Source organism: Chiloscyllium punctatum, chromosome 3 (assembly GCF_047496795.1).
Source record: "Chiloscyllium punctatum isolate Juve2018m chromosome 3, sChiPun1.3, whole genome shotgun sequence".
In the NCBI taxonomy this organism is placed as follows: Eukaryota; Metazoa; Chordata; class Chondrichthyes; order Orectolobiformes; family Hemiscylliidae; genus Chiloscyllium; species Chiloscyllium punctatum.
In genome coordinates, this window is record NC_092741.1 from 135,120,669 (window position 1) to 135,144,143 (window position 23,475).

The 23,475-nt window shown below is 40.1% G+C and overlaps 1 protein-coding gene across 1 annotated transcript in view; it reads left to right on the top strand.

Moving 5' to 3' along the window:
• The first annotated feature begins 17,051 nt into the window (after positions 1–17,051).
• tpo (thyroid peroxidase) overlaps positions 17,052–23,475 on the top strand; it is a 97,603-nt gene continuing 91,179 nt past the window's right edge. Inside the window, exon 1 of the mRNA XM_072549119.1 lies at positions 17,052–17,147. The gene's annotated coding sequence lies outside the window, so the exon portion shown is untranslated. The remainder of the gene's footprint in view (positions 17,148–23,475) is intronic.

Below are 23,475 nucleotides of genomic sequence, written 5' to 3' on the forward strand. Positions count from 1 at the left end.
TTATAAATGCAGTCTGTACAGGGAGTCCAAAATCTTCTTAAATCTTCTCTGTCCATGGAGTCACTCAGTTTTGCTCCACCCACAGACTAACACAATCAAGCAGAATCACAAAGATCAGTGAGCAGGCCAAGACAATCAAATACTTATTATTGCTATCAAATGCAACACACAGTATCTTGGAAAAGACTTTCTAAAAACCCTTGCATGCCACATTCACTAAATTTGCCCCATCTACATATCTGTCCTTCCCTAAGGAATTCCTATGCTCTAAAATCATTGAGTGGATCAGGTTGTATATTCGCTCGCTGAGCTGGTAGATTTGTTCTCAGATGTTTTGTCACCATGCACGGTAACATCATTGGTGACCCCCTGATGAAGCACTGGCCTTCTGTCCTGCTTGCTATTTATGTGTCTCGGATTGTTGCATTAAGTGTTATCACATCTGCTTCTGTTTCTGAGAGGTTGGTAAATGTGGTCCAAATTGAAATGGTTGTTAATGGACCTCCGGTTTGAATGCCAGGTCTCTAGGAATTCCCGTGCGTGTCTTTGTTTAGCCTGTCCCAGGATGGATGTATTGTCCCAGTCAAACTGATGTTCCCTCTTTGTCTGTGTGTATGGATACCAGTGATAGTTGGTCATGTCTTTTGGTATCTAGTTGGTGCTCATGTATCCTGGTGGATTCTTTCCTGTCTGTTTGTCCAAAATAAGGTTTATTGCAGTCCTTCAGGATATTTTGTATAGGATGTTTGTTCTCCTGATTGTTGATATGATGCTCTTTAAATTCATCAGGAGCTTTTTCAATGAGGTGGTAGGTTTGTGGATTACCATGATGTCTAGGGGCCAGAGTAGTCTGGTCGTCATCTTTGGTGTATGGCAGGGTGGCTAGTGACTCTGGGCGCATTGTGTCTCATTTAAGTGCATTCTGCAGGAATCAGCAGATTGCGCTTATCGGGTACCTATTGTTCCTGAATACAATGTATTGGTGTTTTTCCTGGCTTCTCATAATTCCTGGGTGATGCAGTGTTTTGTGGCTCATTTAAATAATGTCCTGATGCAGCTCTGTCCGTAGGTGTTGGGATGATTGCTCTTGTAGCTGAATCAGTGTGTGTGACTTTTCAATAGATGCTGGTCTGCAGTTCTTCATTGGGTTTTCCTTCTGCTGCGATGTCCAGGAAGAGGATGCCCTGGGACAGGCTAAACAAAGACATGCATGGGAATTCTGAGAGGCCAAGCATTCAAACCAGAACTCCATTAACAAGCTTATAGATTTGGACCCCATTTACAAATGTCTGAGAAACAGAACCGCAAGTGTTATCACCTATCACAACAAACCGAGACACATAAATGGCACGTGGGACAGAACATCAACGCCTCACCAGAGGATTGCTGATGATGTTACCTAGCACAGTGAAAAAATATCTGAGAACACATCTATCAACTAGCAAGTAAATTTACAACCTGATCCACAACCTAAGCTACGAATCTCCTCCAAAATCGCAATCCCTGAGTGGTTCCAAAATTCGTCTCTTCAGGGTGACTGTCTATGTGGAGTTTGCATGTTCTCCCGTGTCTGCGTGGGTTTCCTCCGGGCACTCTGGTTTCTTCCCACCCACCAAAAATATGCAAGTCAGGTTAATTGACCATTCTAAATTGCCCATAGTGTTAGGTGCATTAGTCAGAGGGAAATGGGTCTGGGTGGGTTACTCTTCGGAGGGTCAGTGTGGACTGGTTGGGCCAAAGGGCCTGTTTCCACACTGTAGGGAATCTAGTCTAATCTCAATATTGAGTTGTTCTATTTTTAATTAAAGATCCCAAAAGTGAAATCGAGGATTCAGACTAAACAGTTACATAAAAATGGGAAGTCGGCTATTTGTAAGTAATTGTAAGAAGGTTTGTTACATTCATTAGGAAGCCCCAGTTTAGCTAAAACACATTAGCTAGACAGAAAAATACACAACTCATGACAGTTGAAAGTGATCCACTGACACCAAAAGCTGAACAGATGGTTGGCACAGAGTCATTGATTTCAATAGCTTGTAAAGGTAACATCCTGCTCTCTAGCTAAAGTGTTAGGGAACTCTTCCAATGGAAGTCTCTCATTTTCCCTTCTGGTCCATCTTCTATCCAAAGAAGGCAGTTGGCTGATGAATAATGGCAGCTGAAGGGAAATAAGTTCTCCTGTCTTTAAGCACTATTGATTCAACTCATTTCGAGGAGCTGAGAGTTTACCTTGTCAATCATTTGTTTTACTGCTTTCTTCGAAGAAACACAAGACAAATGCCAAGAAGTTAGGATTGTGACTTCCTCTTTGGATACTTCCCAGCTCAACTCAGTTTACACCTCATGGCTTTTTCCAAATATTTGCATAGATAATAGGCACCATCCTTCCACCTTGGAATGCAGACATGGAAAACTCAGACTGTTGTGGATTGTTTGTTTATTTCCAGAGAAAGAAGAATATTTCTCTGATAAAGATGTTTTGTGCAACAATTCTTAACACGTATTTCGACATGTATTCTAAACCAGTATCAATTAATAAAGCTCCAATTTCTTACAAAACATTCCTCTGCCAGAGGAAATATGAGTCAGGTAGAGGATACTGTTTCCCACCCTAACTCTGTTTTGTTCGTATGACTGCGCAGTTTTGGAATGTTATTTCCCTGCTTCTATTAAGGGAATTGCAGAAAATCATTAGGCAATTCAGAAGAATGTGGCTTTAGCATTTCTGCCTCTCCCCAACCTTTCCACTCACAATGCATCCAAAAACATTTCTATAATTTAATATACAAGAACTATAAATCCATAAACCACACAATTATCAACAATATCTCCTCAGTGTTAATGCTCCTCTTCAGACACTTTGCTGTATCTGCATTAACGTTTATGACGCCAATCATAACACGACTGTATTAAAGTGGAATAGGTTTGCCATGCTTCTTGTTATGACCAAGTGAGAAGGAGCAATTGACTCCTCTTTTTTAGCTGAAAATGTGTTGCTGGAAAAGCGCAGCAGGTCAGGCAGCATCCAAGGAGTAGGAGAATCGACGTTTCGGGCATGAGCCCTTCTTCAGGAATGAAGGGCTCATGCCCGAAACGTCGATTCTCCTGCTCCTTGGATGCTGCCTGACCTGCTGCGCTTTTCCAGCAACACATTTTCAGCTCTGATCACCAGTATCTGCAGTCCTCACTCTCTTGTCTTTTTTAATCCCCTTGTTCATTTGTAACAATTTTCTTTTTAAGATGCATCAGTCATACTTCAATTAAAACTATTTAACCAGATCAAAAATTAAAGAGCTAATTCCAAGGGTTTTCTAAGTGAAAGCGAGTGGAGTCTTATTACCATTTAACCTGAGAAAAATCAGAAACGCATCATTGAACATACAAACACAAGCCAGAGGTCATAAAATTTACAAAGGGGGAAGGATGCCTAGTATAGACACAATGTTAAAGACAGTTATAGTTTAAACTTTTTCGAGTCTTGGAATGGTGAGAGTGAAACACGAGTCCTGCTTTGTCGGAAGTGGCAAAGCTTGAAGAAAGATTGATTTCTCAATGAACAGTGATTTTTCAAAAGTCGTTATTTTTTTGTTTACCAGCACTGGTTTCTCAGATTGACAGAAAGTGAAAGAAGAGCTTTCGATATATTTTCTGGTATTGTTGCTTTCTCTCTCCTTCTTTGCTCAAAAATTGAAGGCAATTGTTTTAAATATGTGAATTATTCACTCAGGTGCAGATAAACCAAGACTTATGAATTTCTTATTGTCTCTGAATTTCAGTGCCTCTTTTGGATATTCTACATGGGTAACTTTGGCTTTTCAAGGGATCACAATTGTCATTTTAGGTCAGCAATGTATTTTTTAAAGACCAGTTTAGTCCATGGAAGTCTCAGGTATTAAAGTCAAGATGATGAAAGTCAAGTATTGATCATCTTTTTTTTCATTTCAACCATTGCCTTATCCACTATCATATTTAATTTTCTGCAGCCAATATGTAAAGGTTCACAATAAAGTTCTACTTATTATAAAAACTGAACAAAGAAGCAGTCTCAATATTTAGCTTTTTTAAATAGCTCTTTCCATTTAAAAAATCATTGCACTTTGACAATGATAAATTAATCGTTGGCTTTGAGAAACATGGAAAATGCAGTTTAAAGCAGGTTGTCTGTCCAATGTCCATTGTTTTGAAACAAAATTAATTGTTTGTGCCAGCAATCATGAGTCAAGTGTAATAACTTAATGAATCAACCTTGTGTGATGTGTGTAGTTGGTAGCAAGAGTCAAACAAGGGCTTTTACATCTTGCCAAAGAAGGTTTTCCATTGAAGCAAATTTAGATTTAGATTTAGATTACTTACAGTGTGGAAACAGGACCTTCGGCCCATCAAGTCCATACCGACCCTCCGAAGAGCAACCCACCCAGACCCATTCCCCTACATTTACCCCTTCACCTAACACGTGGGCAATTTAGTGTGGCCAATTCACCTAACATGCCCATTTTTGGACTGTGGGAGGAAACCAGAGCACCCAGAGGAAACCCATGCAGACACGGGGAGAAGGTGCATGAACCAGATCTCAATGTGGAAGGAAAGAGTCCTGACCCATTGAAGTATTTCCTGTCAATTAGACCTTCTCAGTTCTTCATCATGCTTGTGAAATGTTTTCATATATTCTCCAGCACCTATATATATTTCTTACACTATGGAAACCAGAGGTTTGTTTTTGGTTTTGCTGAAAATGTTTTTCTTCAACAAGGGACCAAAAGAAATGGCGTCAATGGCCCACATGATTCTGCTTCCAAACTCACCTACTTCTACAAATGCTGAGGACTAACAAGACCAAGACGGGAAAGTGAAGGCAGCTGCGTTATGCATTTTATGTAACTAAGGAAGATGATGAAAGTTCACTTTTTAACATCCCAAGGTTTTCATGGGGCTGGGCAGCTTCAGCTTGTTGGCAACATAGTCAGTAATGTTAATTCAACAAGAAGTGGTCATTTTAACAAAAGCCTATTGCACAGAAGTTGCATTTTAATGACGCTAACATTTCCCTCACTATCGCAAATTCCAGCTCTCCGGATGCCCTGGTCAATTTGAATATGTAGATTATTTGTTCATTCAGAGATAGCAGCCACTGCAATCAACAATATGGTCCAAAATTTTTACAAAGATAAATTCATTCTCACAGTTGTTTTTAATATTCAGTTTAATTACAAAATATTTGTGGGCGGCACGGTGGCACAGTGGTTAGCACTGCTGCCTCGCAGCGCCGGAGACCCGGGTTCAATTCCCACCTCAGGCGACTGACTGTGTGGAGTTTGCACGTTCTCCCTGTGTCTGCGTGGGTTTCCTCCGGGTGCTCCGGTTTCCTCCCACAGTCCAAAGATGTGCAGGTCAGGTGAATTGGCCATGCTAAATTGCCCGTAGTGTTAGGTAAGGGGGGTATGGGTGGGTTACGCTTCGGCGGGGCGGTGTGGACTTGTTGGGCCAAAGGGCCTGTTTCCACACTGTAAGTAATCTAATCTAATCTAATATATAGCTTTGTACAAGGTATGCCAGCAATTATGTTTGGAAGGGAAGTGGTGAGATCATCTGCAGTAGATGTATTCTGTCATTATTACTGATTTATATCTTCTTCAACAATATGAGTTAGTGCCTTCACTGGCTGAGGTTACCATGAAGGACTCTCCTTCTCAACCTCTCCCCTCGCCTGAAGCATGGTGACCCTTAGGTTAAATTCACTGCAGTTGACTCTCTCTCTCTAATAAAATAACATATAACAGTCTTCCCAGGGCTATGGTGACTTTATTTTTACCTTGTCAATTTGGAGCTCTACACGCTACACAATCTCTTTCAGATGCAGTTAAAGCACAATCAAGACTAAATCTAAAGGAGGACTTTCTATGTTGTGCGTGATCCTTGAAATGTTATTGAAACTTAATGAGAAATAAATGTTATTGAAGATGCTTTCCTTCTTGTACAGAAATAAATCTCACTGATAAGAAAGATTTAAGTACCAAACTGAAATATCTAAAAGTAAGGAGTGCAAAGAAGAATCACTGATATAACAAAAACTTCAATATAGTTTCTGACCTGAAACATGAGCATGTTTTTAATCTTTGTCACAACCGGTAAAAGGCAGTAGGGTCCACAGTTCAATATCTGGAAGGTCATCATCTTCGACAAAGCAATGCTCTATCAGGATTATGTCAGATAATCAGCAAAGCAATGTCAGAGTCTGGAATGCACTCATATTCACAACTATCTGACTCAGAGATTGTAACCAGCACCTGCTGACCCATACCCAGCAGAAACCACAAAGACATCTCTTTCATTCCCAGGAGAGTTGCTGAACAACAAGGTGAAATCTTGCAATGCCTTGCTTTACCATGTCTTTCCAACATGTGTTCAAAAGCAACAAAATCGAAGACAAAAGCATCACAGACTGGAGAAAACTATAGCCTTCCTAAAAATATATGTGCAGTGAGCAAAAAAAGATCAATTTGTATAGCTAATGACAAAGGGCGAGGGAGTGACACAAATGGGGTAGAGCTGGTATGGAGCTTGTGATTGAACAGAAGGACTTTGTTCTGGTGGCATGGGCCATGGTGAGAGTTCTTGGAGTGGGTACCACTCTGTTTACTTGGTGGGTGTCTAACAAATAGACAATTAAGGAGCTGCACAAAGGGGTCTGTCTAGTGAATGCGTTGGCGACTAATTTGGGCTAATCTAGGACTTCAGACAGGAATGAATGAGGGAAAGTTGACATTAGCTTATGCTGGTTGGTGCCATATTGACAAGGCAGTCTGCCTTGCCTGTGGTCCAGGAGGGTCTGCCTGTGTCTGCCTGTCTGTTTTCATAGAACAGAACAGAACCATTTGTCGTACTGGTAGATAGAAGAAGCCCAGTATTCAATGATGCCTCCCTATAGGTTCTCCTCCAAGCAGCAAGGGCAAGGCCAGATATCCTGTTCCTAAACTGTGACTAAACCAATTATGCCCAGAAGGAGATCAGATCAGAGCTCAGCTGCCTTGGGGGTCACTCGCTGAACCTAGGGTAAAGTTTTACAGTTCCCTACTTCAGCAGTTTTGTAGGTATGGAGAGGGGAAACTGAGAAACCAGCTGAACAATCCTCGCAACACCCTTTTGCCTGCTGTTCACAATACTGCAGATGATTTAATGAATTAAAGGTTGAGGGAGTCTCACAGTTCACCCTGCTTGGCCTTTGGTGAGAAGCACTTGCCTTAATGGTCCACTTTCTGCATTAGGTTACTCCTCCAAACTCTGAGCCTGCAGATGCATCGTCACTCCATTACCACCCCCAAGTCCCTTCAGTGTGACATCCATTCCCATCTCTTTATGCACCAGCTCCCCCTTCTTTTCCCTGCCATGCTCCTCCACTCCACACCTAGTTGCTCCTGACCATGCGAATGGGGAGCATTTGCTGTTTCAGCTCTGGCTAATGCTGCCACTGGTGCTACTGGGAATAACCAGCTGCTGGGACTATTGGAGAAGGGATGTAAGTTCTACTTCTAGCCCACGAATACTCCTTTGTGTGGCAGTTGCACTATAAGTTGAGCCTCCAACAGGAAATTGAGGGAAAATTTTGACTTCCTGTGCAACGTTGAAACCTACAGCTTCATAAAGTGGTGGATGCAAGGTAAGTGAGTATATTTAAGACCAAGGTGGATGGATTCTATTTAAGCAGGAGATTCAAGGATTATTAGGTTAGATGGGAATGTGGAATTTGAAACACAAGCAGATCAGCCATGATCACATTAAATGGTGGAGCACAGGGAGACAATGGCCTAGTGATATTGTTACTGGACTGTTATTTCAGAGACCCAGGTAATGTTCTGGGGACCTGGGTTCGCATCCCACCACAGCAGATCGTGGAATTTGAATTCAATAACTATCTGGAATTAAGAGTCTCGTGTGATGATTGTGAATCTCTAGCTGATTATCAGAAAAGCCCATTTGGCTCATTAATGTCCTTCAGGGAAGGAAGCTGCCATTCCTACCTGGTCTGGACTACATGTGACTCCAGACTTAGAGCAATATGGCTGACTCTTAACTGCCCTCTGAGCAATTGGAGACAGACAAGAAGTGCTGACCTAGCTGGTTACGTCCTCATCCCGTGAATGAATTGCCCCATGAAAATGCTCAAGGGGCCAAGTGGCCCACAGTTTCCTATGTTCATACGGTTCTTTATTTTGTTTTGTTTGCTTTCTGTTCATGCATTAGACATTGCAGCCATTAAGCTTTCACATGCACAGTACTTTAATGGAGTTACTCAAAGGAGACCTAGTCCTAATCACACTCAACATTTACATGATGGACAAGAACCACCAAGAGCACCTGCATTATCCCTGCACCCTCTCCATAGCTTTTCAGCAAAGAGATCTGCTTTAATACTCAACTGAACCAATGTCTGTAATATTCTACCTATTTCTCTGCTCTGCTGATAAATTTCAGACTGCGTTTTTTTTTTGTGATTAACACTCTCTGTAAAAGCAATGAAACTATTAAAGATCTTCCTTCTGCTCAAAGTAATATATTCTCTGACATACAAAGGAAGCTATCTTCCTATCGATATGTGGTCTGAGTAGATAAAACAAGGGAGAGCTTCCTGGCTTGATGCTATTATATTTTAACGCCTTTTTCTGGTTAACACAATGGACACTTCAGCATTGTGTATTTGTATTAAAGAACCTGTTCCATTTCCAGTAATCACAGCTAATCACACACATTTCATGCAGCAGTCCAGCTGAGACTAAGCTCCTACAGAGACTCAGTCAACCATTTCAAAGTATTTCACAAGATCCATGGAGCATATTAGCAGATCCATTCATACAATGGCTCCTGCAGCTTTGAAAGACTTTAATGGACAAAGAGATGGACGCATGCTGAAAAAGAGCATTATATCATTGTTACATGTAATACAAAATCGGACATCCAATGGCATAAACTGAAATATCTGCCTCATGGGAAGATTAGAAAAACTAACTGTAAGTTTCAACAGCTGGCTATTAGCTCAAAGTGGAAGAAAGAGTCCACCACAGGGACACAGCTGAATGTAGCAGCAGACTCTGCTGCTGAACGCTATATTTATAAACTCTTTTTTTAAAGCTCTTTAAAGCACACAATAGAAAACAAACACAGCTCAAGGGACCTCTAAATTTGACAGCCTTCCCCGTCTGACCTTTGACACGCCAGCTGATACTCCTAGATGATAGAGTCCCGACAGTGTGGAAGCAGACCATTTGGCCCATCGAGTTCACACTGACCCTCTGAAGAGAATCCCACCCAGATCAAACCCCCCAATCCAGTAACCTTGTATTTCCTATGGCTAACCCACCTAGCCTGCACATCCCTGAACTCTATAGGCAATTTTGCATGGCCTATCCACCTAACTTGCGCATCTTTGTTCTGGATGAAGAGCATCCCCACCCTATCCTGCCCTGTCTTTGCATCTCCAGTTGAACAATCCCAGCAACAGTAGAAGCCACTCTTTCCAATTGGTCAAACCTCCCTTTCACCCTTCTGATTGACCAAACCTGTGGCATTATCTTACTCAACTATCAGTGGCATTTACCAGTTCTACCAGTGTTGGGTATTGTGAAGTGAGAATGACTGCTTTTGCCATCAAAGCCACACTTGCCTGAGTGTGGCATCTTGGCAAAATTAGATGTGACATAAATCAAGAGAAGACTTGCCATTAGTTAGAGTCATACCTGGCACAAAGGAGGGCAATTGTAGTTGTTGGAGGTCAGTCATCTTAGCTCCAGGATATCACTGCAAGTGTTCCTCAGGATGGTGTTCTAGACATAGCCATTTTCCACAGCTTCATCAATGACCTTCCCTCCATCATAAGATCAGAAGGTGGGATGTTCACTCATGATTGAACAATGTTCAGCATCATTTGTGACATCACAGATACTGAAACAGTATGTATGCATTTGCAGAAAGATCTGGATGAATTCAGGCCTGGGCTGACATGTGATGAGTAACAAACATGCACCAGGCAGTGAACATCGCCAACAAGAGAGCATCTATCCATTAGCCTTTGAATTTCCATGTTATTACTGTCCATGAATCGCCCTCTCCAAATGTCCTGGAGTCACCATTCATCACAAATGGAAGTGGAATAATCATACAAATACAATGGCTGTTGGTCAAAAGCTAGGAATCCTGTGATGAGTACCTCACCACAGTGACTTCCTAAAGTGTCTCAAAGATGCAATCAAGAACTGGCTGGAATACTCTCCACTTGCCTGAATGAGTGTAGCTCCAATAGCATTCAAGAGGCTTGATACCTCTTGGACAAAGCATTCATCTGATTAACACCACAGCCCCAATTACCTACCTCCTCTACCATAGATGTCCAGTATCAGCAGTGCGTACCATCTACAATGTGCATTGCTCAAATTCACCACTGGATTTTAAGCAGCACCTTCCAAAACAACAACCAATGCCATCTGGAAAGACAAAGGCAGCAGATGTAAAATAACACCATAATTTGCAAGTTCCCCTCCAAGCTAATCATCATCTTGACTTGGAAATATATCATCATTTCTTAGGTGTCACTAGGTCATAATCCTGGAATTCTCTCTCCAATAGAACTATGGGCGTACCTGTCAAATAAACTACAGCTGTCTAAGAAGGCACCTCACCTCCACTTTCTCCTGGCCAGTTAGGATGGGCAATAAAATGTTTGTGCAGCCAATGAAATCCATATCTCTGAATGAATTAAAAAGGTGCTGTTTGAGGTAGTTCACTGGCAACAATTCTCCTTTATTTTTGCTGTGTCTTGGGCCCATCTAGTGCTTAGAAGTAAAGCATATATGCCCAAAGAATGCATTTACAAGAGGCACTAATCTCATAAAACAGAAAGGTGCATCGCAGAATAAGCAAAAGTGCAAGTTATTATGTCGCCTGCTGGTGTTATTATTGGACAAGTCCAATCCCATACAGGGATTTTATTTGTTTCGATTTTTAAAAAGTGATCTCTTGCAAAGGCACAATTATGAAATACTGCAACTTTTATTCAAGTAATAAAACAAAATTTTATGCAAAAGAAATTAAGATAAAATAGAATAAACAAAACAATCAATAATTTAAAAACACACAATAAATGTAAATCTGATTAATCTCAAAATACTCCTTCATAATTTGAAAACAAACTAAACAAGTTTTCCATCGTAACCAAAACATCGTCCAGCACAACACCCAAAAACACTATTGATATAATATTGACAGTGGAGTCCCTGTATTGAAAGCTATGGTAGATTTAAATTACTTGTGATTTAAAAGTTTAGATCTTACAGTTTTAGTTTCTTCCTGGAGTTGTCAAACACCTGTTTAAATGAAGTAAGCTTTAAGTAATCACTTCAGGGTTTTATCCCAACCCTACTAGCCTGAGACTAACACTAACTCTTCACTCTAAGATAACCTAGCTCATTATATCTTTCCTTGATTTGTCAGAAACACTTTCGACATAGTCACCCTATTCCAAAAAGTCACATGGCTGTTACATTCAAAAGTGCAACTTTTTTTGCTCTCTCTCTCTCTGCCCCACACAGAAACATGCACACCTGCACTATTATCCTAACCCTAAACAGGGGCTCTGAGTTTAATTGAGCTTGTGCTTAAATAATAAAAGTTCCCAAAACTCTCAAACAAACATTGAGGCCAATTATTTACATAACAATTTAAATAACTAAAGATCTGTTACACATTCACTCTGAAGCCAGTTTTCAAAAGCTGTTTTAAAAGAAATTATTGTGCTACAGAAACATACACAAGTTAATCATTAACTTCAGATTCCCAGAAAACCCATTGGTTACTAATTCAGTACCAGAAACCCAATCATATAACAAATCACATTAAAAATCAGATATATAAATCACACAGTATGTATAACAAATTACATTTTGTCAGGTGCAATTACTTGGACTTCAGGAAGTTCATGTAAATGCATTTGCTTCCACCAAAAAATAGATGAGAATTCCTTCTGTTGACCAACAGACAGCATGCGATGTCTGTGAATAGATGGAGCTAATATAATGTGAATAAACTGTGTTTCATGAAGAATTGTGCTCATGTTTGTTTACACCCCCTTCTCACCCTCAGTGTCTTGTTTGCATGGGTTTGCTCTCAAAAGGGCTGCCTACTATTAACACTTGTTCTGAATTTATACTGTTCCCACCATTCACATTCCCTTTGCATATTTGCTCTGGGCACCCACATCAACTGTTCCACCTGTTCCACACCTTCCCCACCTCCACCTGCTCTCCCTTTGACAACATTAAAAAACACACAATTTTTCAGCTTGCAGCAATTCTGAACAAGACTTTTACTAGTCTTGAAACATTCATTCTGTTTCTTCCTCCATGGGGGAGGCCAGACCTGTTGAGTATCTCCTGGCTTTTTCTGTTTTCTTTTATTTCGGTGACACTTCACTCTGATTCAAAAATCCCTGCATGTGAGGCAATCCCTAAAACCAAAAGTGGCCGTGCAGCATGGTAAGAGAGGAGAGTCTCCACTGATTGGAACCTTTCAAAAGTTTAATTGCTCAGGCACTCGGTGAACAGATACCTGTATTCATCTGAACAAAATCTTCATCATCTAACCTCCACCACAAGCAGTAAATACAGTACACAAGCCTGTTTCTTCACAGCAAAAGCTCAAACCAATTAATTTTAAGCTAGTTTAAAGTCAGTCAATTTATTTGCCCTTACCAGCTAGTGTCAATTGAAGCGATGGTCATGAGTCCTGTTTGATTGCATTTGTTCAAGACATCAGTGAACTGCAATAATTCTCACAACAAGTCATTCTGCTGCACCAGACAAATGGCTTAATTTCTTGCCCAAGCAACTGATTGAAATGTGAAAATGTTCCAGAGGGCAAAACAGAAGCTTGTTACCTCATGATCTTCATCCTCAATGAGAAAGACTTTTTAAAAATTTCCTTGTCTTCCAGTTGAGCCCATACTAGCCTCATTAGGCTTCACCACCTTGTTCAAATGGCAAATCAATTATAAGAACAAAAAGTGGATACGAGAGATGTGGAGTAAAAAGTGAAAGTTCTGGAGAATCTCAATAGGCCAGTGAAGGATGAAACAAACTTAACATTTCGCGTCCCGTGTGAATGTTCTTTAGAACTGCGGAAGAATCACATTGACTTGAAACATTAACTCTGTTAAAGTGGTGACATTGTTAAAGATGTTAGATGAAGTAAAGTGGGGAGTGTGCTGATATTCACTTTAGTCATAAGAATAGAAAAGCATAATTTTTTAAAAGGTATGAAACATTTTGAAATGTTAACTTCCAAGTACATTTTGGTCTGTTTATAATTATGGTAGCCACTCAACAATAGAATGATGCGTTTTTATCGCACACGGAATCTTTTAGTGTGGGAAGCATGGTACACTGCAAATATCACATGGTTCTAGCTGACCAGCATATTCTCTCAGTCTTCCCACCTGCTATTAGTGTATCAGAAGCATTTATAGATTAATAGTCTGTTTGGTCATATCATGACACACCTTCCATAGTGTAAAGACCTTACCTTTTTCATTTTTCTGTGTTTTTGATTGTGGTCTTAAATGGGAAAAGGACTGTTTTCTTTATAAATAAAAAGGGGTTGTGGAAGGGATTGCAGCACATTCTAATATCAGGTTACCTGATACTCATGTTAGTGCTGTTCATACTGCTGCTGGTTTCAGCAGTGAGGCAAGACTAGTTGCCGAAGAGCTGGAGACAAAGCATGTATATAGATGATGATTTGCCCAGCAACAAGTAGCTGATTGGTCTGTGGGACAGTGACCATTGTCAATGACAAAGGCCTTCTGCCTGCCAACAAGAACGTAGCTTGTTCCCACGTAGCTGAACAACTTGTGGGTATGAATGTTTGGGCAGAAGCCATGAGACTTCCAACAAGGAAGAAGCTGTCTTTTTCTCTCCAGTAAAGTCACCACAAACTGGTTTATTTCCCCTCAACAATTATTGTAAGCTGTGGCTCTTAACCAATACATCAGGAGGCTTTATGAACCATCATACTGTGCCTCCTGTAAACAAGTGAAAACATGTGGAAAAAAAGACTGAGGAGCTACAGGACTTCACAAGTTCAGTGAACCCAAAGGATAGGAGCCACTGAACTGCCTTCCCAGTCTTTCCCTCTGCCCATGACACCCATTTATTCAAGATCTGTTGGTATGTGTATACAGGGGTTAATTTATAAGGGGTTTAGAGTTTTAACCAGTAATGTTACATGTCAACGGTTCATAATTGTTTATCTGTAGCTAAACCTGTTTATGTACAAGAAATATTCATTCTTGTTAAATATAGAAAACTGGTCTGCACTGTCAACCTGGGTCTAAAAGACAGATAAATTGAGGAAATTTGCATACTTTTATAAAATCATTAACTTTTCTTTTGACTCAGAAAATAGTGAGGCTTGATTTTCAATGCCCTACTCCAGTGAGGTGTAACAATAGCCATCAAATCCTGAAGTGGAATTTAAATCCACAGCTTCTGACCCAGACTTACAGAAATTGCCACTGTGCCATAAGATCTCCTACCTGATGTGGTTGTATATGAAACAGAAAGTTAGCATCCAGCAACAGCAAGCAAATGAGAAGGTTGCACTTTACTGCAAAGAGATTAGAATTTAAGAAAAAAGGAGTGTTGCCACAATTATTCAGGACTTTAGTGAGACCACAGTTGGAAGATTGTGTGCTGTTCTGGTGTCCATGTTTAAGGAATGCACAGGAGGCAGCAAAGAAAAAACCTGCTAAACTATTTCCTGGGAGGAGCATGCTGTCCTGTAATGAGAAGCTGGTTAAATTGGGCCGATGTTCTCCGAAGTTCAGAAAGGGCAATCTCATTGAAGCATACAGATACAGCAGGGGCTTGTAGGTCAATAAACCCACACTTCTTTCTGATACTGCTATTGCTCTCTCAGCCTTATGGAGAAAATGAACAAGCCTCATAACTTGTCTCACATTTTATTGTAAATTTGAGAAATTTACAAACATCAGGAACATGCCCCCCCTTTTAAATTAGATCAGTACTTACAAAAGAATTTTACAGATATCAGTGCAGTGCTCCTTTCTGCTGTGCTGTGCTGTGCAGTCAGCTATAGTGTTTCCCTTTGTTTGTTTCTGCTGTTGCTTACTAATATTACTACTCTACTATTGACAAACACATTTCTTAAAAAGACCAAAAGTCGCAATTGTGAAACAGATCACTGCAAAAAAATCTTCCAATTACATGTCTTCTTTAATATTGTGAAGATTTCATGAATAATTTATTAGACAGCTTTGATGGAGATGATCACTAATATCTTAGGTCAGTTTTGACTTAATCAAAAAAGGTTCTCTGATTGCAGTTACAGTAGAAGTTTCTTTCCAAGGGGACAATTCTGGTTATGATATCCACTAAGTTTCACTCCAACCAAAGAGTTCCCTGGGAATAGCATTAACAAGGATTGTGAAGGCACATTCAAATACAATGGCTTTGCATATTTGCTGTACTGCATTTTATAAGTGCACAATCATTGTTTTTTAAAGGCTTCATCAGCTGTCTCTTAACTTGCATTTGAAGGAAATCAATGTGCATGTCAGGTCCTATGGAATGTTGGAAGGAAGAGTTTGGCCAATTTCTGAAAAATACCTACCAGAAACTGCTTTCACTTTTAAAACATTGAATGTCTGGCTATTGAATGATTGGCGTTCACTTGATGGTTGCTGTTAGAAGCTGAGATATTAGTTTCTCTGGTCAGATGAACCTAAAGGTCGAAGACATAAAAGCCTTGTCAAGGGGACAAGAAACTTAGGACTTCAGTGAATTAAATCACTCAAAAGCTTGTGAATGTTCAGAACTCTCCATCCCACTCCCCCCACCTGCCAAGGGTTGATGATAATCCATCATTGTTAAAGTTCAAGACTGAGATAGACAGATTTTTGGTCTCTAATTAGGTAACATAGGGGCTAGAATAGAAAAGTTAAAGCCCAAGATCAGCCAGGATCACATCCAGAGATGGAACACACTCAGTGGGCCTTATGATCTCTCACTACACTAATTTCTTGTGCAAATTTCCTGCATTAGGTCAGTGACAGCACTCCAAAAATACTTAATAGTCATAAAATATTCTGAGGTGTCATGCAAGGAGTTGTCTGAATGCCAGTTCTTCTTTTATTGTAATGCTCATTGCAGATGAGTAAGACATCAGCAGCTTTTCATTTAACTCTGGATATTCACACTTTAAATGCTCCATATTGACAGATACTTCACTTTATACTGTTATAGGTGCTGGTCAAGAAATTATTTATTAGAAAATGCAACTGATTGGATAGCTTCAATTTTCAGTCTAATGAAAAAAAAAACTCATCATTGAAGCTCGCGTGACAGGCTAAAATGGGGGGATTTAGAAAGAAGGTTTCGTAGGGCTCGAAAGTGGAAGTTGTTAATGATGCTGAGATTCACCCTCCTTAAATGATTTGCCTGTGGAAATAAGGAGGTCTTTGAATGGGCCTGGGGAGATGATTGAGTTGGTTTGGAAAGCCTTTCCTGATGAACGGTTTTTGCCCAAAACATCGATTTTTCTGTTTCTCGGAGGCTGCCTAACCTGCTGTGCTTTTCCAGCACCACTCTAATCTAGGCTCTGATTTCCAGCATTTGCAGCCCTTACTCTTGCCTTAGAAATAATGAGCACAATCTTAAAATAACATGGAAACAGGTTTAATTGTAATAAAGGAAAATTATCTATGTAGAAAAATAGTTCCTCATCAACCAATTGAAACATGTTAGAAACTGAAGTGCAACTACCTAATATAAAGAAAACTTCTGACCATTATTATGATTTAAGCTGGTTGACTTTAACAATGCTTCCCTTTCTTGACGTCAATAGCAATAAGCAGTCTGACTCCGACTTTGGTTTGAATGATTTCTATGCACACTCACAACACCTCAACAATACTTTCTGAAAACCTTGAGTAACAGAGCATGAAGAATGTTTAAATCGGGAGCATATTCAGGCAAGACGAAAAGCTGGCTTGGAGAATATCAATCTTAAATTTGAGAGAGATCCACAGCTTCACTGAGAGTCAAGGAAATCGAAGTCTTAAAACTGGAACATTGGCTTGCAATCTGGTTCGTATTATTTTGGAACCGAAGTTGTATTCTGATAGGTTCTAATGCTTCAAATGTTTGACAATATTAATATATGAGCTTGATAGCTTTTATTTAACTTTTATGTGGATATTGTTTGCAGCTAAGTCCAACTACTCATAATTCAACATTCTTTAATTCTAGATATCTTATCTAATCCAACATTTTTGATGTTAAACTCCTGCTTTTGATATTTAATATTATTAGTTGTTTCAATATTTTCGAGCAATGAATAACTTCGAATTACCTGTTAAGACTGTAATGGAGCATATTGAACTGTGAAGGCAATCATTTCATCTATTTTCAAATGTAATTAAACACCATTAAGTGTAAACATCTGCCTTTTGTTAACGATTTCTTGAACTACTGATGTGGTGAAAAGAAAATCAGTCAATATGTCCTTGGTACACTAATTTATTGCTCTATGCTACCTTGTCCCATTACTCACTTGTGAGTGTAATGATTCATTTCTTAGGAGCTTTCGGCATAAGTGTTCTTTGCTTTTCACAAAAGTAATGGTGAATGGACATCAGCTGCTGCAGTGCTTATTTTAACTGATGGGTTTCAGTTGTACTGTGCAAAACGTGAGCAACAAGTATGCTGCAACAAAATAATAAAAGTCATATCAAAGCAGGTCATATTAATTAGACGCTTCTGTCAAACATTTGCTCAGAAATTCTTGACATTGTCAGCTGCTATACGCGCAAGCGAATAAACTTGCAACAGGGCATGTGGGAACTTGTTGAATAGTGGATCTATATATCACTAAGATTTCATGATTTAAAAAGAAAGAGATGAGCAATATGGAAGAAAATAGGATGAATTAGCGTCAATTTTTAAAAACATTTGTTCATGGGAAGAGGAGCATTTATTGCTCATACCTAATTGCCCAAGGGGAGTTAAGAGTCAACTATACTGTTGTGGACCTGGAATCTTTTGTAGGTCATGTCAGGTAAGCACAGCAGATTTATTTCCCCAAAAGTCCTCAGTGAACCAGATAAGCTTTAATGACAATCAACAGTGGTTGCATAATAAAAGCAAAATACTGAGGATGCTGGAAATCTGAAACAAAAATAGAAAATGCTGGAGAGTCTCGGCAGGCAGCATCTATGAAGAAAGAAATAGAGTTAATGTTTAGAGTCCAGCATGAGTCAAGAGTGTGGTGCTGGAAAAGCACAGCAGGTCAGGCAGCATCTAAAGGGCTTATGCCCGGATTGTTCATTCTCCTGCTCCTCGGATGCTGCCTGACCTGCTGTGCTTTTCCAGCACCACACTCTGGATTCTGATCTCCACTTTCCCCTAGTCCAGCATAACCATCTTTTAGGACAAATAGTATTTACATGGTGGCCATTGAACTAGCTTTCTTCTTGTTCCTGAATTTTCAGTTTTTACTAAATTTTCTCTATCTGTCATGGTGGGGTTTAAAACCAAGTCCCCAAAATGTCAACCTGATGCTTTGGATTACTTATCCACTGTTAGTACCACTATATCACCACCTTCCATTGTAATGAAGAACAATAAGATGAGAAAGGAAAGAGAAGAAGGATTTTTTTTAGTTCACTTACATGAGTTGGGTATCGCTGGCTGGCCAGTATTATGGTCCATCCCTAGTTACCCTTGAGAAAGTGGTAGCGAGCTGCCTTCTTGAATCGTTGCTGTTCATGTGCTGTAGGTTAATTCACAATACACTTAGAGAGAGAATTTCAGGGTTTTGACCCAGTGGATCAGCAACATTATATCTCCATGTCAGGGTGGTGAATGGCTTGAAGCTGAACTTGTAGATAGTGGTGTTCTCATGTAGCTGCTCCCCTTATTGTTCTGGATGGAAATAGTTGTGTGTTTGGAAGGTCCTAAGATCTTTGATAAATTTCTGCGGTGCATCTTGTAGATCGTAGTCTCTGTGGTTACTGACTATCGGTGGTAAAGGGAATAGATGTTTGTGGGTATTGGGACAGTTAATCGACTGCTTTGTTCTGGATGGCATCAAGCTTCTTGAGTGTTGTGGAGCTGCACCCAACCAGACAAGTGGGAAGTATTTCATCTCACTCCTGACCTGTGCTTTGTAGCTGGTGGATGGGTTTTGGTGAGTTATGAAGTGAGTTACTCACTGCAGTATTCCTAGACTTTGACCTGCTCTTGTAGTCATATGGCAAGTCAGTTGAGTTTCTGGTCAATGTTGATAGTGGGGGAACTCAGTAATGCCAGCACCATTGAATGTCAAGGAGCTGTGGTTAGGTTGTCTCTTATTCAGGTTATTTCCTGGCTCTGTGTGGTGCAAATGTTACTTGCCAAGTGTCAGCCCAAGCCTGGATATTGTCCAGGTTTTGTTATATTTGAACAGGGGTTGCTTCAGTATCTGAGAAGTTGCAAGTGTTGCTGAGCATTGTGCAATCATGGCTGATATCTGCACTTCAGATGTCAAGATGGATGCAAGATCATTGATGAGGCAGCTGACGATGGTTGGTCTTAGGGCACTACCCTGAAGAGTCCCTGTACAGATGTCCTGGAGCAGAGGTGACTAACCACCAACAAACACAACCATCTTCCTACGTGCCAGGCATGACTCCAACCAGAGGAGCATTTGCCTCCATATCCATTCTTTCTAGTTTTGCTAGTGCTCCTTGATACTGCACTCATACCAAATGTCAAAGGCCAAATTGTGAGAGCGTAAAAGAAAACAACTAGAATAGAAAATTATACAAAAAACTACGTTTTAGGAATCATTAACAGAGAAAAGAAAATAGAACATGGAGATGGACATTCAGCCTTTCAAGCCCACTCTATCATTATCAGCATCATTCCACCACAAACAACAATTTACTGCCTTTCAAAATGATATTCCCTGGTTATGATTGATCTCTTTCAAGGCAAAAATGGTTGAATTGTCAATTGAATCACAAATACAGTAATGTTATGAAAATTATGGGGAAAAGGGGAGAATTATTGTATGTGCAAATTTATAATTTACTGGTTACTTTTGGCAATTCACATGCCCACAAATTGTTTGATGCCTTGAATAGAAATAATGGCAAACTCAGCACTCTTCCACTCTTTTAACAATGAGTCATTAGCGCTACAAAGATTTTTTCGTCATTGTTAGAGTACGGATTGGGCAAGAAATGTTTGAAATAGAAATGTAGTGGGATTTTGTTTGAAAAAAATGTAAAAGTCAATAATTGAATTTAAATTGCAAAATATGGCAATATATCCGAGTAAAATTTTGTATCTAATACTTTAATTGGTCTTTACCTGTTAAAGGAATAGGAATAGAATACAAATAAATTTCAACAAAGTGCAGCACAGTGGCATTGTGGTTATCACAGCTGCCTCACAGCACCAGGGACTTGGGATCAACTCCAGCCTTGGGTGAGTGTGCATGCAGTTTGCACACTCTCTCCATGTATGCATGAGTTTCTGTTGCGTGCTCCGGTTTCCCCCAACAGTCCAAAAATGTGTAGGCTAGATGGATTAGCCATGGCAAATTTTGGATTACAGGGTACTGCTTGGGTCTTGGTGGGATGCTCTTCAGAGGATCAGTGAAATCTCAGTGGGCAGAATGGCCTTTTCCTGCACTGTAGGATATTTGAGTGAATAATAAATTTATGTACAGCCATCAAAAGACCTAAATTTTCATCTAATTTCATTTTTTTTTAATTTGCTCACAGGGTGTGGCAGCAATTATTGTCCATCCCTCACACCCTTGAGAAGGTGATAGTGAGCTGCTTTCTTGAATAGCTACAGTCCATGTGTTGTCATGCTCATGGGTTTGAAAGGTGCTGCCTAAGAATCTTTAGTGAATTTTATGCACCCTGGGTTTACCTACTTAACAGGAAAATAATGGATTATTTTATAACTGATTATGAACAAATTATCTTTAACCAATGACAAAAAGGAAAGAGGAATCACTCAGTTGTACGTAACTTATAACTTATTTATCTAACTTAAACTGAAGCCCTTTTAAACCCTAACTTCACAACCAGGGAGATACCAATGAAGGAAACAAGATAAAGATATTAAGTTAGAAAAAGAAAAATCAAATCAGAGAAACACAGTTTGAAAGCACCAATCTGACCAACAGGAGCTGATAAGGTGTTTTCTTTGGGTTTTTTCCGATTCCCTATTGGTCTATACTATTGACAAAGGGTGCCTATATTCCAAGGAGTAGGATCTCAAGCAGATTGCCTCTCCACCAGTTTTTTGTTTTACAAAAGGAAAGAGCTCCATATTTCTGAGAGGGGATTCCGATCACTTTCAGAAATGCAGAAATGTATAACTATTCAGATAGTTAGGTTTCATTGCAAAATGTTGAAGGAGGGCAAACCGTGCCCTCTTTCTCACAACAGTCGACTGCTGTATACTGATATTTCAAGATCCAGAATCACAGGCAGCCACTTTGGCAGCTACTGTCAAACAATAAGTACATATGGTAATTTGAGGTGATGGTGTCAGGATGGTACAGGTGTAAGGTGCCAGCTAAGTGGTTAAGAAGTATCCAGCTAGATAGTGGGTCAGGTTTTGGGAGTAAGGGGCCAAATGGCAGTGGGACAGGTGGGTAAGAAGCCAAGTGGTTCAGAGTTGGGTGCCAAGTGGGTAAAGTGTTTGGGAGAGTGGCAAAGCAACTAAGAACACAAAGCAATGTTTGGGTAGATTGGGGCGGTGGGGCGGTAGGGAGTGGGTGGAGTTGGGGGAATTAGACAGCTGGGGAGATGGAAGGAATCATGTCTGGCAGGATGAAGGGTAGAAACTGTTTCGAAACCGGCTGGTGCATGTGTTCAGGCTTCTGTACCTTCTCCCCCGGTAGAGATTGTAGAAAAACATTGCCAGGGTGGGATGGATCTTTGAGAATGCTGGCAGCCTTTCCTTGGCATAGGGGATTTGCCCAGAGGAAATTTTAGTTTCCTGGACAATTCCTTTGGAGAGTGATACCATGGAGATTCCACAGAATAAAATGTTTTATGACATCTTGTCTGGAGAATTCAAGGTTCCTGGCTCCAGTCGTAATCCCAGTCCAAATTGAATCCCCTGAGTAGAGCAAAGTCCTCAAAAGTAATACCATTAACACTGTGGGGTGACATGGCAGCTCAATGGTTCGCACTGCTGCCTCACAATGCCAGGGACCTGGGTTCGATTCCAGCATCGGGCCACTGTCTGTGTGGTGTTTGTACATTCTCCCCATCTCTGCATGAGTTTCCTCCCACAGTCCAAAGATGTTCAGGTTCGGTGAATTGGCCATATTAAATTGCCCATAGTGTTTGGGGAAGTATAGATTAGGCGCAGTAGTCAGGGGTAAATGTAGGATAATAAGGGAGGGGAATGGTTCTGACTAGGTTACTCTGCAGGGAGTCCATGTGGATTTGTTAGGCTGAAGGGCCTATTTCCACAGTGTAGAGATTCTATGATGAGATGCTGCATCATCATTTGTCGTCTTGTCAGTACTTTCCACTGAACAGAAAATCACCTCCAGGTGGCTCCCTGTGATGGCCAAGCAGGGCAATTCTCACAACAGTGTATTATTGTGTGGTCATTCCTCAGTCAAAGCAAGCTGCTTTTGCATTCATCCCATTTTCCATGCATTTTCCACTTTATTTAATTGCTCACTGTCATGTCCAAATAATCCTTAACAATTAATCCTTAATGATTTAGTTTGAAGATATCATTTTTAATCATACTACTATAGCCACCTTGACTGTCATCTTAACTCAGTTGGTTGGAAGACTGGTTTACACTATATATCAGCTTAAGTTTAATTTCTGTACCAGCTGAGGTTTCCACAAACATCCCTATCCCTTATTTGAGGCATGGTAACCTTCAGGTTATACATACCATCAGTCATTTCTCTGTAATGCGAGAACTATGATGACTTTCATTTTTCACACACTCAGAGAAATGATTCTTTCTGACATCAAAGACCATACTTACAGTTCGGAGTGCAATCTTTTATCTAGTTATAACTATGGAACAAATTTGTGAAATGGAAACTTCAGGTTTTGCTTCTATGTGCTCTTTTCTCATTGCAGTTGCTTAGTTGATATGACAGAAGCAATTTGTGTACATAATATAATGTTCATGATTGCTAATGGTTATAACATAATGTGCGTTCTTTGATAATGCATAACCTGCTGAAGAAATGCAAATCAATGCCAGATGATGACATTTTTGAAGCAGTGGAGGCAAGGTTATTGTAATTGTCCCTAGCACAGCCTCTCCAATCCAGTGGTTTTACTCTGCCTTCATAGAAAAAAAGAAATAAATTATCTCATCCATTTTTCATTTTGTGTAATTGTTGTGTAGTTCATCTTCAATCTGACAT